This window comes from Cavia porcellus, unplaced genomic scaffold, assembly GCF_034190915.1.
Source record: "Cavia porcellus strain 051 isolate PalLab524CR breed Dunkin Hartley unplaced genomic scaffold, mCavPor4.1 scaffold_29, whole genome shotgun sequence".
Classification (NCBI taxonomy): domain Eukaryota; kingdom Metazoa; phylum Chordata; class Mammalia; order Rodentia; family Caviidae; genus Cavia; species Cavia porcellus.
Window position 1 is genome coordinate 14173063 of NW_026947512.1, and position 14682 is coordinate 14187744.

Genomic DNA, 14682 nt, shown 5'->3' on the forward strand with positions numbered 1-14682 from the left:
ACACTCAGAGAGGGCTTTGCAAGCCTGCTGCAGCACACATATGTCATAGGTTTGCCATCACTGGCTTGAAGTACCAGAGATAAAGTAGCAGAGCTGGGGGGCCTAGGGAGCTGGGAATAAGAGGGATCCCAGCACACAGCTGGGAACTGGAAAACATTTTATTAGGTTTGTTCCTTCTGTTCCCCTCAGTTAAATAATATACACAACTCACGTATGTCTTGAGAGGCCAACTGTGACAGTAAGAAGAACCTGAGAGCAGTAGAAGACTGGTGGGCCAGGGGTGAGCAGTTGTCATAACTGACAAGTGATGCTCAGCTTCCATGTCTGGGAGATGGGCAGTGGGGGCCTGGGACGGTCTTTGGTCTGCACACCGCACTTTGAAGGCACAGCATCTGCCCTGCTTCAATGAATGGGTGCCACATGGGAAGGTGGTCCAGGACTACCAGAATGGTCATATTTTTGGGAAAAGCTGGAAATTCTACTTTTTAGGTTAGACTTTCCAAATTTTTGAATACTGAAGATTATTTCAAAATGTATCAAAAAATTACTGAGAAAATTTGAAAACACCGTTTGGTTACTACTCCATTCTGCTCTAGGGAGGCTTCCCAGGTTAACGGCTCTGTCTAAGGCTACATCTTCCTCAGGTACAACCTGTTCTGAAGGCTGGAGTCTAAGGTCCAGATGTCTGTAGGGCTGCTTTCTCTGAAGGCGCACTTCCTTGCCTCTTTCCCATGCAGCAGCTCACAGCTGAGTAGAAATCCAGCCTTCACATGCTGGGGCTCAATTTTAAGTGTCTGGGCTGGGCTGGAACCTGCTTTCCTCCTGTGTCAGACCCTCAGAGTGCTAGGACTGCAGGCATGTGCCATCACACCTAGCTGGTACAGTGTTCTTTTAAAAGCAGGTGAAAACCAAGTACAGTGATGCACTAATGAACTCACAGCTACTTAGGTGCCTGTGGCAGGAGGATCACAAGTTTGAGGCTGGCCTGGGCAACAGAAGGCGGACCTGGCTTAAATTTAAATGAATGAAATAAGGACTAGGGATGTAGTTCAGTGGCAGAGCACAGGCCTAGCAATGCGGGAGACCCAAGCTTTTACAGTGAGACTTGGTCAAAGTTCAGCTGTCATTCACTAACTTTAGTGACTGGGAAACAACTTTGACCTCTAAGCCTGTGGCTTCTCATCAGGTAAGCTCCCCCCACAGCTTCCAGGGATTTCCCAACTGCCATGCTTGCTCTTTTCCTACAGTTCAAGGACAAGGTAAGTGCTCTGCAGGCTGAGGTTAGCTAGATTGGAACAGAGAGCTGGGAGGTTTATCTTAGCTCAGTCAGTGCTCACACAGTCTGAGACAGGCAGAAATCAAGGAATTCCCTGCTTCCTGCTCCTGAGGCCTGAAATCCCACCTCCTCTGCTGCTATTTTAACTGTTAGCAGCCATGGGAGTGATGGATGGCACAAGAAGCAACTACAGTGCATTTAAAACAAATGATAGTAACAAGGAATTTGATTTCAAATTCTTTAGCCTCCATTTTTTTCCTTCATTTTTTAAACCCATATTTTGTGCTTGGGCTATGATCATTAAAGAGTAAATTTTTTTTAGGTGTGCACCAACCTAGTTTCCTAAGTGCTGGGTCTCCTAGAGCAGGGTTCACTACTCACGTTGCACATTTGCTTTACCTGGGGAAATTGAAGAGCTTTGAGCCCACTTTAGGCTAACTGTATGGTGTCTCTAAGGTAGAGCCAGGCACCACTTGTTAAAACCCTCCGCTTAAGTAGGTGCAGTGGTATGTGCCTGTAATCCCAGCTACATGGGAGGCTGAGGTTGGAAGATCTCAGCCTTGCAGAGCACAGCAACCTTCCCACTGCCTCCAAACAAAAGCAAGGCTTCTAATATGGAGACAGTCATGAACCATGACCATAGCACAGAGATTCTCAGTGTGATCTCCTCCATTATTGGGACACCTGAGAGACCTCTAGGACCTCCTCCCAGACCCACTAAGAAACTTGAGTGGCTTCCGGGAGAACATGGCGGACAGACAACAACAGCAACTACTGGAGGCTCTCTGAAAGGCTCGGCTCAGAGGCCAGGAATGATGCGGACTAAGGAGACATGAACCGGTAGAGATATGCTCTGCTGACTCAGGAACGAACTGGGCTGAGAGAAACCAACTTAGAATACAGTCCTGGCGCTAAAATAGGAACAGAAAAGACTCGGTGTGGAGGCTCGACCCCGCGCCATTGGAAACCGCGATTTGGGTTTCCCGCCGCCCGGTGGCTGGCTGCCTCCACAGCGGCTCGGCAAGGAGAGACGCGCAGAAGCTCTGGGAACGGGAGTCTGCGAATGGAGTCGAAAACAGGACGGACAAGGAGGCGTACACGAAAACTGACTGGTGGCAAGGTGAGTAAGAGAAACTGACCCCTACCACAGTTTGACTCCAGCGGAGGACTTTCTGGGCTCGGGCAGTCCTGTAAGAGCAGGGCGCGGTGGCGACTCCAGCCGCACATTCCCCTCTCGGACGGGATTGGTGAAAAGTGCCTGGCCTGCGTGACGCTGCTGGCGGACTCCCTAGGCTGGCCTAACCCAGATCCCAGAGCCTGACGGTGGCCCGGAGGAGCGACTGACTCCCGCGTAGGCTGCCTCCTCCGCAACTCCCTGGTGCGCAGCGGTGGGTGGGAACAATTACCCAGCGCAATTTGATCAAGCTGTGGCTGACAGGCAGGGAAGCTGGGCCTCCTATGTAAGCTTGCATTTTATAAGGAACAGAAAATATGGGGAAGGGAAGCAACAAGAAAGGCTCCTCGGCCCCCAATTCTGAGAAACAGGCAATAGTGGACACTGCACCAATATACATTAAGCGCCATATAGAGAGCCTCATAGACCAATTCAGGAATGAAGTTATCAACGACCTGAAGTTAGAAGTATGCAGAATAGTTAGAGAAATGCTAACCACCACCCAGGAAAAAACAGATGGTGGAATGGAAGAACAGAAAAAGAGGGGAGAATTGCTTGATGGAGAAAACAGAGAAAGCATTGAGTATGTGAAGCAGGTTCAAAGGGACTATCAAGAAATTAAGAAGTCTATCCAAGACTGGCATAACAGCTTGAAAGAAACTAAGGACAGACTATCTGAACTGGAGGGCAGACTTGTAATATGGGAGAATGAAATGAAAAACTTCTTAAAAATAACAAAGAAACAAACAGCAATAATACAAAGACAAGAAGATGATAAGAGGAGCCATAACTTAAGGATTAAGAACATAAAAGAAGAAGTAGGGACACAACCAAGTGAACTACAAAAGCTACTCACAGAAATAATCCAGGAGAATTTTCCTAATTTAGCAAAAGGTAAAGATACTCAGATGTATGAGGCATACAGGACCCCAGCTACCTACAACCCTAACAGAGAAACACCCAGGCATATAATAATAAAAATTCCAGAAATTCAATACAAGAACAGAATATTAAAAGCTGTAAGAGACAAGAAACAGACCACTTACAAGGGAACACCCATCAGAATTACAGCAGACTTCTCTGCACAAACCATCAAATCATGAAGAGCATGGGGGGGAAATAATTCAAGCTTTGAAAGATAATAATCTCCAGCCAAGATTGAGATATCCTGCACAACTGTCCCTAGAAATTGATGGAAAAACGAGGTGCTTCCAGGATAAAGAGGAACTGGGGGAATTTGCAACCACCAATTCAACCCTACAGAGAGTATTGCAAGATATTCTAAAAAAAGAAAAATACAAAACCCAGAAATAGTGGTGGGGAGGCCACAACGAATGGAGCAGAGAACAAAATGAAGAAGACAAACTGACAGCTACTGACAGAAAAAGAGCTCAACAGAAATGAGACAGAGAAGATTGGATGATAGGAACAGCTATTTTGGAGAAAATGACATCTTAATAGGTAATACTGATTTAGTACCATCTTGTTTTGAAGTCTCATCTAGCTTTTGTTCTTCTGTCTCCAATGGTCTAAACAGGTTGTATCTTATTGGATTTTATTATGTACGATAGTATAAGCAAAAACCTTTTAAAGACAAGGAGAATATACAGAAACCATTGTTCATTTTCTGTTAGTCGATTCTAAATACTCTATAATGCTGTCTTTCTCTTAAATGGTTTTACATTGTTTTGATATACATAATGCTACAGTATACGAAGTTGTACTCAAGGACTTCAAGGAAAGAGTCAATATGGTAACTACTTTTGGGTCGGAATTATCTGGTGGTGAAACACTATTCTGCTTAAATGGTTATGTTTTGATCTGCCCTGTTTCGCTGTTATGCCCTCTTTTTTCTCAATCTCCACTCCATTATTTACTTTTTTATTTTTATCCGTTTAATTAAAGGGAAAAAAATAGCAGGATATAATATAGTAACCCACTTTGACTTTCTATTATCTCGATTTGAAGCCCTGTATTACTCTCACCATCTTGTTTTTGACCGAGGTTCCTCTATTCTGTTTTGCTGGACAGTATCAGGTTCGAAAGTTTAGGCATCAGCTGAGAAGATAATGAGATTCATTATAACGCCCATTCTCGTTGACTTTTATCTACTTTTGAAGACCTACAATGTCTCCAATGTTTTGGTTTTGTCGGTTTTGTTCTTTACTGTTTTGTTCAATTGTATTACAACTAATGATATAGGCAATTCTATTAGAGATAGCGGGAGGCATTATGGTAACCATTGTTGATCACCTTGTATTATGTTTTTATATTATCTATTATGTCCACCCTTTTGACTTGACCGATTCTGTTCTGTTATGTCACATTTGGTTTTACTCTCTTCCAAAAAAGCAATAAGAACCGTGGGAGCAATGAAACCCAAAATGTGTAAAAGTCACTGTACAAAAGAGAGGAAAAGAAAGTACTCTAAACTATATAACTGCATGTATATTTAAGTGTATAAGATAGAAAATGATATCACAGAGTTTTATTGGATCATTGAACAGAACTGTTTGCAGTATCATTGTTGGAATGTCCACTCTACAAGCTTTAATTTTGTGACTTGAACAATTATTTCTAAGATGGCAATATGTAATCCATTAACTAGTGATTTCCTACTGCGCATTTTTTTCTTCTGTAAATCTGTATAACTTGTACCCCTTCACTGTTTTTTTTTTCTTTTTTCCTTAAATAAAAAAAAAAACAATTAAAGAAACTTGAGTGGGACCAGTCATCCATGTTCATCAGCTCTCTGGGGGAATCTGATGCAGGAGGAGGACATCTTACAGACACACTAAGTTTTGAAGCTGAAATAGGACATGGTATCTGTCTGGTTTTTGTACTCTGGATAGCAGAGATTTAAACATCTATCAAGTTCTGGTCTTCCCTGTCCTGTCCACTTGTGGGCAGCCTTGTGTGAGGGGCCCACGATTCCTCCCTCCTGTCCACATCCACGCATGTCACTTTCCTGTCAAGAGGTGGACGCCATCTGCCTTCTGTGTGACTTTGCTAGGGCTGCTGTCCCAAAGTGCCATGTGCCAGCTGGTGTAAACACCAGGAAGTTATTGTCTCCCTTTTCCGAAGGCCAGAGTGTGTGGTCCAGATGTCCAGGGGCTGCTTCCTCGAAGACACAGTTCCTGGCTGCTTTCCTATTCAGCAGTCGGCAGTGGGGTAAAATCCAGCCTTCATGTGCCACTCACACTGTGTGCACCTACGTCCACATCCACTTTCTCCCTTTAGAAGAGCACTTGGCGTATTGAATTAGAGGTCCCTCTGCCCTGCGGGACCTTGTCTTAACCTGTAACATTCACAGCAACCTTATTTCCAGTGACACAGTCTGAGGTTCTGGGCATTAAGACTTTAAAGACTTCAGAGGGTAACTTTGGGGTATCCTATTCAAATTTGTAACACTTCTCAAAGAATCTGAGTCTCAAGGACTAGAGGTTTTGGAGGCAGGGGAGTTCTTATGCAGTGCTGGGGAGGGAACCCAGGGAGCACTGGGCTACATTTCCATTTTTTCCTTTTTAACTTGAGACAAGGCCTCTCTAAGTTGACCAGACTAGGCTTGCACTTGCGCTTCTTGAGTCCCCAGTAACTGGGACTCCAAAGCCGAAGTCCTGCGCCTTGGTTAGGTCTTAAGCTTTCACAGCTTCTTTCCACTCTTTGGAAACTGTTTGCGATATAAAGTTCAGCTATACCACTGCGGGGAGACCCTGGGGAGATGGAAAAGTGGAAAACAAGAAGAGGAGGCCCAGTACACTCTCAGCTGCCCCGGCCTATGCCTCAGATATATGCGGCCATCTTAGGTCACCCCAGCCACTCCCACAGCCAGAGAGAGTGTGAGCCTCCACCATCACCAAGCCCTTTGCAAGTCAAAGCAGCAGTGGTGAATAAGTGGTGGGTTTTTTTAGGCCACTGAATTGTGATATAGCAAGAGATAACGGCAATAAGCCTGGGCCTTTATAATCAAAATGTGGGTCCTTCTGCAGGAAGCCTTTCTGTCAGAGCCCAGAGCCTGTCTATCCCTCAGAACATTCAGGTCTCATTCAGAGTTTAGCAGCTGAGGATGAGGACAAAGTTGTACTTGTACACAGTGAATAACGCCCTCTGACCTGCTTAAAAGCTTCTGAGAGAGAGGATGAAAAGCGGGGACACAACCAGGGAGAGGCAGAGGGTACTGAGGGGTGCTTTGTGCAGGTGACCTTCACCCAAAGCCCAGATGCACAGAGACAACTGTGTGGGCTCTAAAACACTGGAACTCTAAGAGAAAGAGGAGAAACACAAGTACTGAGAGGTCTTTGCTATGAAAACTGGAATAGTGAATGATTGCAAATGAGTGTCTTCAAGAAAGCTCAGTTTGGGGGAAATAAAGAGCTATGAGATGCGTAAAATGATCACTTAGAACAGGAACAGGATCATAATATGGAGAACTCTGATAGAAGAGAAAGTGCTTAAAGAGGGGCCCTTAGCTACTGTCAGAATCTTCTACATTTTTTCCCCCTCAATTTGGGCTGGCCTTGAACTTGTGGTGATCCTCCTGCCTCAGCCTTTTGAGTGTAGGGATTATAGGCATGTGCCACAGTGCCCAGCTAGAATCTTTCTTTTAATATGCCCATTTCTGGGGCTGGGGATTTAGCTCAGCAGCATGGAACCTACCTGGCAAGTGCAAGGTCCTGAATTTGATTCCCAGTACAAAAAAAAAAAGTCAAATTCCGAAGCTCTTATGTGGCCTGATACTGCTTGTTCTGAGGACAGTTTCTAACTTCTTCAGTAGGGGCTCTTTTGAGAATAAAGATGCAGAGTTTCTTGACTAAAAGGCACATAGGCACGTTACCCCACATCCCCGATACCACATGGCCCAGGAAAAAAGATTCTTGTTTTTTGGAATCCTGTTTCTCGAACTCTATTGCTTTATAAAGTGTCAAGGTAAAGACCTAACTTGTAAGATGGTTGTACATATCGACTGAGAGTTCACCCACTATCACCTCTGACAGCCATGCAAAAACAGACCAGGTTTTAATAAGCCTGGATTCCTTGCAGACACTGAAAGGGATAAGTTTCCAGCCCTGAATGCTTAGGGGTAGATAATATTTGGCAGTTTTCATGGGCCCTCTGGAAGGCTTACCTTTCTTTGGGCAGGGGTGGGTTGGGGACAGGGAATGTACATAGGGTCCCATAGGAAGTCAAGGCCTAGGGCAGAGCCTATGGCTAAAGTGGTAAATACCTGCAGGGCTGCCTGCTCACAGCAGAATTCAGCGCCAATCTATAGGCTTTCCTAATGGGAGGCCCCCAGGGGCAGAGGCCAACCTGTCCCTTAACTGAGGGTAATGACAAAGGATGGCGGAAGGTCCAATGCCTACAGAGATTCCACACCACTGGATATCAAGTGTATTTCAGGGAGTTATAGAAACCAGGAAGTAGTGTTACAGAGCTGGATAGTGAACAGTCAGACACTGGAGGTGCCAAGACTGCCTGGTACTCCCTGCTCTCATCATCATCATCCATGCAGTCTGTGCCCATTCCTGTTCTTCATAATCTTTCTCCAGAGCAGCCAGCTCCTCTTGGTCCCCAGGTACCACTGTGGGGGGCTGGTAATTGATACCCACCTAAGAAGAAACAGAAAGCAGATGACATCCTTTTCCCCAGCCGTTTCTATAGAGAACTTTATCTAGAAATGGTCTATACCTAACCATAATTGCATGTTCTTCTGTATATTAAACACTGAAATACAGTTTATACTTAAGTATCTGTACTTTATGAAGTGATTTGACCAGCATAATCAACATACAGAAATTTCCATCATTCCCCCCAAAAGTTCTTTGTCCTTTTGCTTCTCTCATAGAGGGGAAAAATACCTCATAGAGGTTGATGGTCTTGGGAAGCAGCTGGCCTAAGGAAGGCAGTGTTGTGCAGTGGCAGGGGTGAGACAGGCGCAGAATTTGCAGTCAGAAATCTGGCTTGCCCAGCTGTGTTGCTTTCCAACACATACAGGAGGGTGGGGCTGCATATATACAAATGCCCTGGTCCTGCCATAGACTGGAACCCAGGGATCGGCAGGATTACCAAATACCTAGATAATTCCGATATAGAGGTTCCTTTAAACTAGAAAAACCTGGAACTCTGCCTGATAAGTGAGAAATGACAGTCTAAAAAAGGTCTGATGCTAGAAGGTGCTTGGGGAAACACAGAATCCCATGCGCTAGGTTACTCAGTCTCTACAGAGCACCAGAGAGACTGCAGACAATCCCTTAGAGAAACAGAGTTAGGTTACTAGCTCCCAGCTGGCCTCACTCTCAGTGCTTTGGACAGGGGACAGGCAAAGTGGAGAGTGGTTGAGAGCAGAGCCTCTCCTGGCTGGAAATATCTATGTAGGAGTCTAGGAAAGGCAAACTGAGCAGCTGTTCAACATGGACCAATGTTCAAAGAAGTCTTAGATCAAACAGACCTGACAAGTAAATAACTAGCAAGACAAAAGTCCAACTCCATAAATTCAGGGCAGAGCAGGTTATTCAGGCTTCCAACCCCATATCCATTTCCAGGACATGACACAGAGCTCCCCCTAGGGAAAGCTGAGTGCACAGAGGAATGATGTCAGGTGCCATCCACAGGTGGTGGGTCCTCTTTTTCCTGTGCGCCATCAACTCCCAAGCCAGAGATGCTAAAGATGCAGGGAATGCCTGTAGGAGCCACAGGCACCTGGTCCTGCTCACCACTTTCGGATTTGCTCCACCACCAAATCATTGATCCTTGGTATAGTGGCCATGGCCGTAGTTGTTGGCAGTGTCTTCCTAGCCAGATATCAGCTGCTCAGGGTGGAGGCGGTACCTGAGTGCTAGTTCTTACCCTGTCTTGAGGGAAAGAAAGGGAAAAGGTGAGAGATGCTGGCCTCTTTCCCCAAGATGACAGACAACCCTAGAGCCTTTATTAAGTTCCCTAGGTGTGATTGCACAACAGTGTGTGTCCGTCACTCCACAGGCCACTTCTGAAGTCTGGTGCCACCTGCTCCTGAGGAGGAAGTGAGGGGCCACCTTGAACAGGCCCTTTTAACTGATCTCACAGCCACTTCACTTTGCTTAGTGAGGAATCAGTATGTAAAGGAATCACTTCTGTGTAGGCTAAGAATATAGATTGATGCAGACAACCAAGTCGACAGTTTAACTTCCTAGATGACATCTTTGGAAAGATTAGGGAACTAAGGAGCTCCAGGCCCAGAGGGAGGAAGCAGAAAAGCCCATGGGAACAAGGAGCAGCTGGGTTCACTGAGGCCCAAACCTGACAGGTGCCCTATTTCAGTCAGGGCGAGGAGCTCCCAGTTCCTTAGGCAAAGCTATCTTCGAGCCTGAGGGTTTGAAGCTTTTGCTTATATCCATTCCACTCTTAGGTCTGACCCTAGACTCAAACATCTGCTATTTTCCAGGTAAAACTATGCTACTAATTTCCCTCCTGGGATAGGAAGTCCCCAGGACCCCTTCTGAAGACAGCATCTAGATAAAGCAACACATCTGAGCCTCCTGTTGTGCTTGACAGAGGACCACTCCATCCCAAGTGCTTTCCCTCTTCACATAGCTTTCTACCAACTTTGGGGTTGGCAAAAATTGTGGGCTGCCCACTCACTCATAATTGTAGACTCCAGGTCCACAAAGACAACTCAGCCCTTGTTTCATCAGCGGCGTTGAAGGAGTCATTGCTGTTCCCCGCGGTCTCACTGCTGATCATGGTGCCATCAGGCTGGATATGGTGCTCCAGGCAGTAGAGCTCCCAGCAGGCTTTGCCCGTCTGCCCTGAAAGCCTGGCTGGCCCATGTGAATGGTGACGCATTCTCGCTGGTGGGGGCAGAGAGACACACTGTGAGCCATGGGGGAGGGGTTGATGTACCTGAAAAGCCTTGCCTGGGAGCAGCCCTTATCTTTCCTTCCAGAAGGCTGACATTGCTGTATTATCTACTCTTAAACTCAAAAGACTGTCTTTTCTTTCCAGACCTCCGTACACCTGAAGCCAAGCTGCTTCCAGGGTCTCATTTCCTTTCAATTGCTCTGGACCTAAGAAGAAAGTGGCTGTGTCTTTCTAGTGTAGGAACTTGAGAAAGCCAAAGTCACACAGCCACATCCCACTGCGCAGTGGTCTTTCTGCTGGCTATGGTGGCTTGGGAAGTCTCAGGGTCTTGTATTCAAGACAGGCACCTTGGAGCTTCGGGGTTCAGTAACTGGGACCTAGATCAAGAGGTCGCCCATGGCAGTGGCTGTCTCCTTCCCACTCTAACAGGCAGGAGGCCTTGTTCAGGCTGGTGGATTACCTGAGGAATTTACAGATAATTGTTTTGAAAGATCATTCACACCCTTTTTTTTTTCCTGAGGAGAGGGAGGGCATATTAACTTACCTTACACACCTGTCACTGTCCACTGCAGTAGAGAGAGTTTCATTCAGACAGTACACTCAAGACCTATCCCATCCTTCAATCCTCACTGAAGTCAACCCCAGGCTGGACAGACCTTCCCATCTTCTCAACCCTCACCCCTAATTTGCAACCCAGAGTGCTGTATGAAAGGACTGAGCACCTCCCATTTGCAGCAGGACTGTGCACCAGGAAGGAAGCGGCAGTGGTGAAACCTGTGGCATGCAAGTCTTAGCAGGCTGTTTGCATGATTGAAAGTTCTAAAAGGTTCGCCATCACTGATAGGATCTATCCTTTGAGACAGCCTCAGAGCCTTCCTCAAGAAAGCTGGAAGGTGCAGTTCGAAGCTGGCACCTCCTGGTCCCGGACCGCAGCGGCAAATCCTAGTTCCCCTTTGGTCTCCAGCGCAGACCAACCCCACGCCTAGAGCTTGAGCGCAGAGCACCAATCTCCGCGCCCCGCTTCCCTTCGCCACTCCGCCCAATCGCACAGGACTTTGGGGGCGCTCAGGAGCTTCCCAATTTGAATCTGCCAGAGTAGGGAAGACGATAGAAAAGTTGTGCTTGAAATTCCCGAGCGTCCCTGGCCTTCCCGCAATCCCACCCTCACCGTGAACCCCAGCCACCCTGGAATCAGCGCAGCCCACCGCACCCCGGACTGCCTGGGCGGGCGCTCCTTTTTCAGCACAGGCCGCCCTTTCCCGATCCCTGGCTTCCTCCCCCAAGCAGCTGCCAAGACCCCTTGAATGCCGCTAGCTCCCTCCTGACAATGACTGCGCCGTCAGGTACGGGAGTTTCAGAAAGGCTGGCTGGAGAAGCACTAGAAACCTCCAGAAGCACACACAAACCTGGTCAAAGGGAGAGCACGCGGGGGTGGGTGGGTGGGTGTGTGCTTGCCTGCTGAGTTCCCATTGGTCCGCAGCCTCCGCCCCGCGCCTGTCATTGGCCAGCCCCCGCCTAGGCCCGCCCCTCTCGCGGTTCTTGAGGGTCGCAGCAGCTGGTGTGGGGGGGGGGGTAATTTACAAAGCCAAAGGGAGGTACGTTCTCCCCACCAGTTTGACCCTCTCCCATCTTTTGGAGTGCGTGCAGGATCCAGAGGTTGAATCTTTGGGAAAATACCTTCCTTGTTTTGTCCTTAGGACTTAGCACTGTGGGTTTAGCACTGTGGATCTGGTTAGAAACATTCACTGACCTTGCAGCATGGTGCAGCATTGAGCTCAGCAACCGCTAAAGAAGGAAACTTGCTGTGATGAGAACCAGGTGCGGACTGCTGCTAGAGTGGGGCGAAATGCAGCCGGGGTGAGGGGAGCAATGGGCAGGCAGATGTGGAAAAGAAAGTGGATTCTGTAGGTGAGTTTTTCTGTAGGCGAGCCCTTCAGTCGGGCAACTGCTCAGGCTCAGGGGACTCAAGATTCTTGTACAAGCAAGAAGTCCCGGCAGACAAAACAGGTAAGGGTGTGTGGAAGAGAAAGAAGGGAAAGCTGGGCGGGGCCTCGAGTGCTGAAGAGCTCACACTGAATTCCAGTGGCCAGGGGGGTCCACTAAGGGCTTTTCAGCCGAGGAGCGATGTGATTAGAATAGCATTTTCGGCGATAGATGTTATTTGTATAATTTCCAGTGGCTATTTCAGATCGTTCCATGCTAAAGGGCAGACGCACCTGTTCCCAATCTCTAAAATGTTACCTGAGGTTTTTCCTTCTAAACACCTAAGTGTAAGAAATTAGCATTTGCTTAGTTTGGTGGCCACCTCACCCTACAATAATTATACCCTGATATTTGTGTAGCACGTTCTAGAGGATCTCAAAGCGTAGTTATCTCTTCCTAGCGAAAACGTGACTGAGCCTCAGGCAGGTTCAAGTACAGGGTGCACGGGTTCATTTCAAACTGTGCGGCATCCTTTGATTTCAAGTCTAGAACCTGGTTTTAAGAGGCTACTGTCCTCTAAATAGATGCATCTAGTTGGAGAAAAAGTGACAGCGTGTGTGAACATTCAACTTAAGTGCTTAGAAAACCCTTGGACAGACACAGCCAATGATTTGTTGCTCTTCACTGCCCCCTGGCGAAACAACTAATATTGCATCTTGCTGAAGGTAGGCACATGAGTGATGAAAATGAACTTTTCTAAGCATAAACGGAAAAGATAGTGAGCTCAGCACATCATCTCTGCCTTGCTTTGCCTGCTGGCAGAGTCTTCCAGAAATATTCTTCCATTCCTACTGAATGGAATAGACACAGGGGTTATAAATGCATTGGAAAAATAGCCAAGGGTGGCGATGCACATCTGTAATCCCTACCACCTGGTTGCTGAGGTACGGGACTGCAAGTTTAAGCACAGCCTTAGCAATTTAGCAAGATCTTGTCTCAGAATAAAAAACAAAAAGGCTGGCGGTGTAGTTTGGTGCGAAGGCCTGGGTTTAATCTCCAGTACCACACATTAAATCCCTAACTTATGAATATTTGGGTAGCAAACTTTCATAAGTGTACTGTATGAGACATCTGTCTGATTACAAGTGAGTCTAATTTATGAATATTCTCCAAGAATGGACCTTTTTCACAAGTCGAGGACTTACTGTATTACACAAGTGAATGTTGGAAACAGTAACATTCTATGTTATTTGGGCAAATTACACATCCACCTCTCAACATACTTCTTTACATGATACCAATTAAAACTGATCGTCTCATAAAGCATTTGGGTTGATGTCTATTGTCTGGATTGCTTACAAACTTAAAGTTTATTTCTAAGTTTCTTAACTTTCCCCTTTCATCAAATTACTTCAACTCCGTGTCACTGCACATGCACCAATTTCACACCTCTTTGGGAACTTAAACTATTTCAAAAGTCAGGGAATGTGTGCTCTGTGATCAGCTGTATTCTGTTGGCAGTCTGAATTGTCCTGATATGCCTGCATCCCTTGGCTTTGTTTACTCTTAACATCTTCCTCCTCTACATAGCAATGAAATGACCTCGTGAATTGAAATGAGATGACATCCACAGTTAGTTCAGGAAGGAAAAGGCAAAGGAAGATGGAGAAGTTTAGTAGAAGCAATACTATGTCACTCACTGAGTAGCGGAGATCCGAGGTAAACGGGGACACTAGAGCCGGTACCAAGTCTGGGCCAGCAGTATCTGCTTTCAAGTGACTGCATTACTCTCAATACCACAGCATAGTTGCTCCCCTGAAGCTTACAGCATAGAATGCACATCTATGCCAGGATGGTGACAGTGGACACTCAGACTGTGTGAGCTTTCTTCTTTCCTGCCCAGAGGAGCTAGACATATCTAGAATGCTATTCTGGGTTCTATCTTACTTACTTTCCATCAGAAGCCCCAGTAAAGCCTCATTGTTGTTGTTATTTACATCTTGTGATTTCTATCTTGAATTGAGTGGAAGAACTCTAACCTAATTGGTAACATTACCTTGATATTTTCCATTTGACTGGATCAAATGCTTCCCAAGTTTTGACCCAATCCCTGTTCTATATCCCATAACAGCTCTCTTCAGAACAAAGGGGGGGGGGGCAATAGCATATAAATCCATGGGAATTACTCAGTCTTTTGGAGGGAGACCTTAAACTATTTCTAGCCTCCATTCTATCTCCTTACCAGTTCCCTCACTGTTCTTATATCATGGTTCATGTTGGAATCCAACCTTAAGTAGAAATAGACTGTCTAAGGTCACCAGGTTAGGGTTTTGGAGGGACCCTGTTCTCACTGCAGCAAAGGACTTGTTTCAGATATCCACAGCCAGAATGATTTGTCATCCCACAAAATTGTGTCTTGATACAAGATAAGTATATATCATAGGTCACTATCCATTTGTCAGGTATAACGTCATTT

At 46.3% G+C, this 14682-nt stretch overlaps 1 long non-coding RNA gene across 4 annotated transcripts; it reads right to left on the reverse strand.

Annotated features, from left to right (window-relative positions):
* Positions 1-7811: 7811 nt before the first annotated feature.
* Positions 7812-11683, reverse strand: LOC134473930 (uncharacterized). Of its 4 annotated transcripts, none has more exons than XR_010044430.1 (5): positions 11494-11683; positions 10828-10849; positions 10065-10273; positions 9161-9298; positions 7812-8056 (listed from the first exon to the last, which is right to left on the reverse strand). It is a non-coding gene; the product is annotated as an uncharacterized LOC134473930 (long non-coding RNA). The 4 variants fall into 4 exon arrangements; XR_010044431.1 differs by having other exon boundaries at positions 10828-11370; XR_010044432.1 differs by lacking the exon at positions 11494-11683 and adding an exon at positions 11006-11465.
* Positions 11684-14682: the final 2999 nt, after the last annotated feature.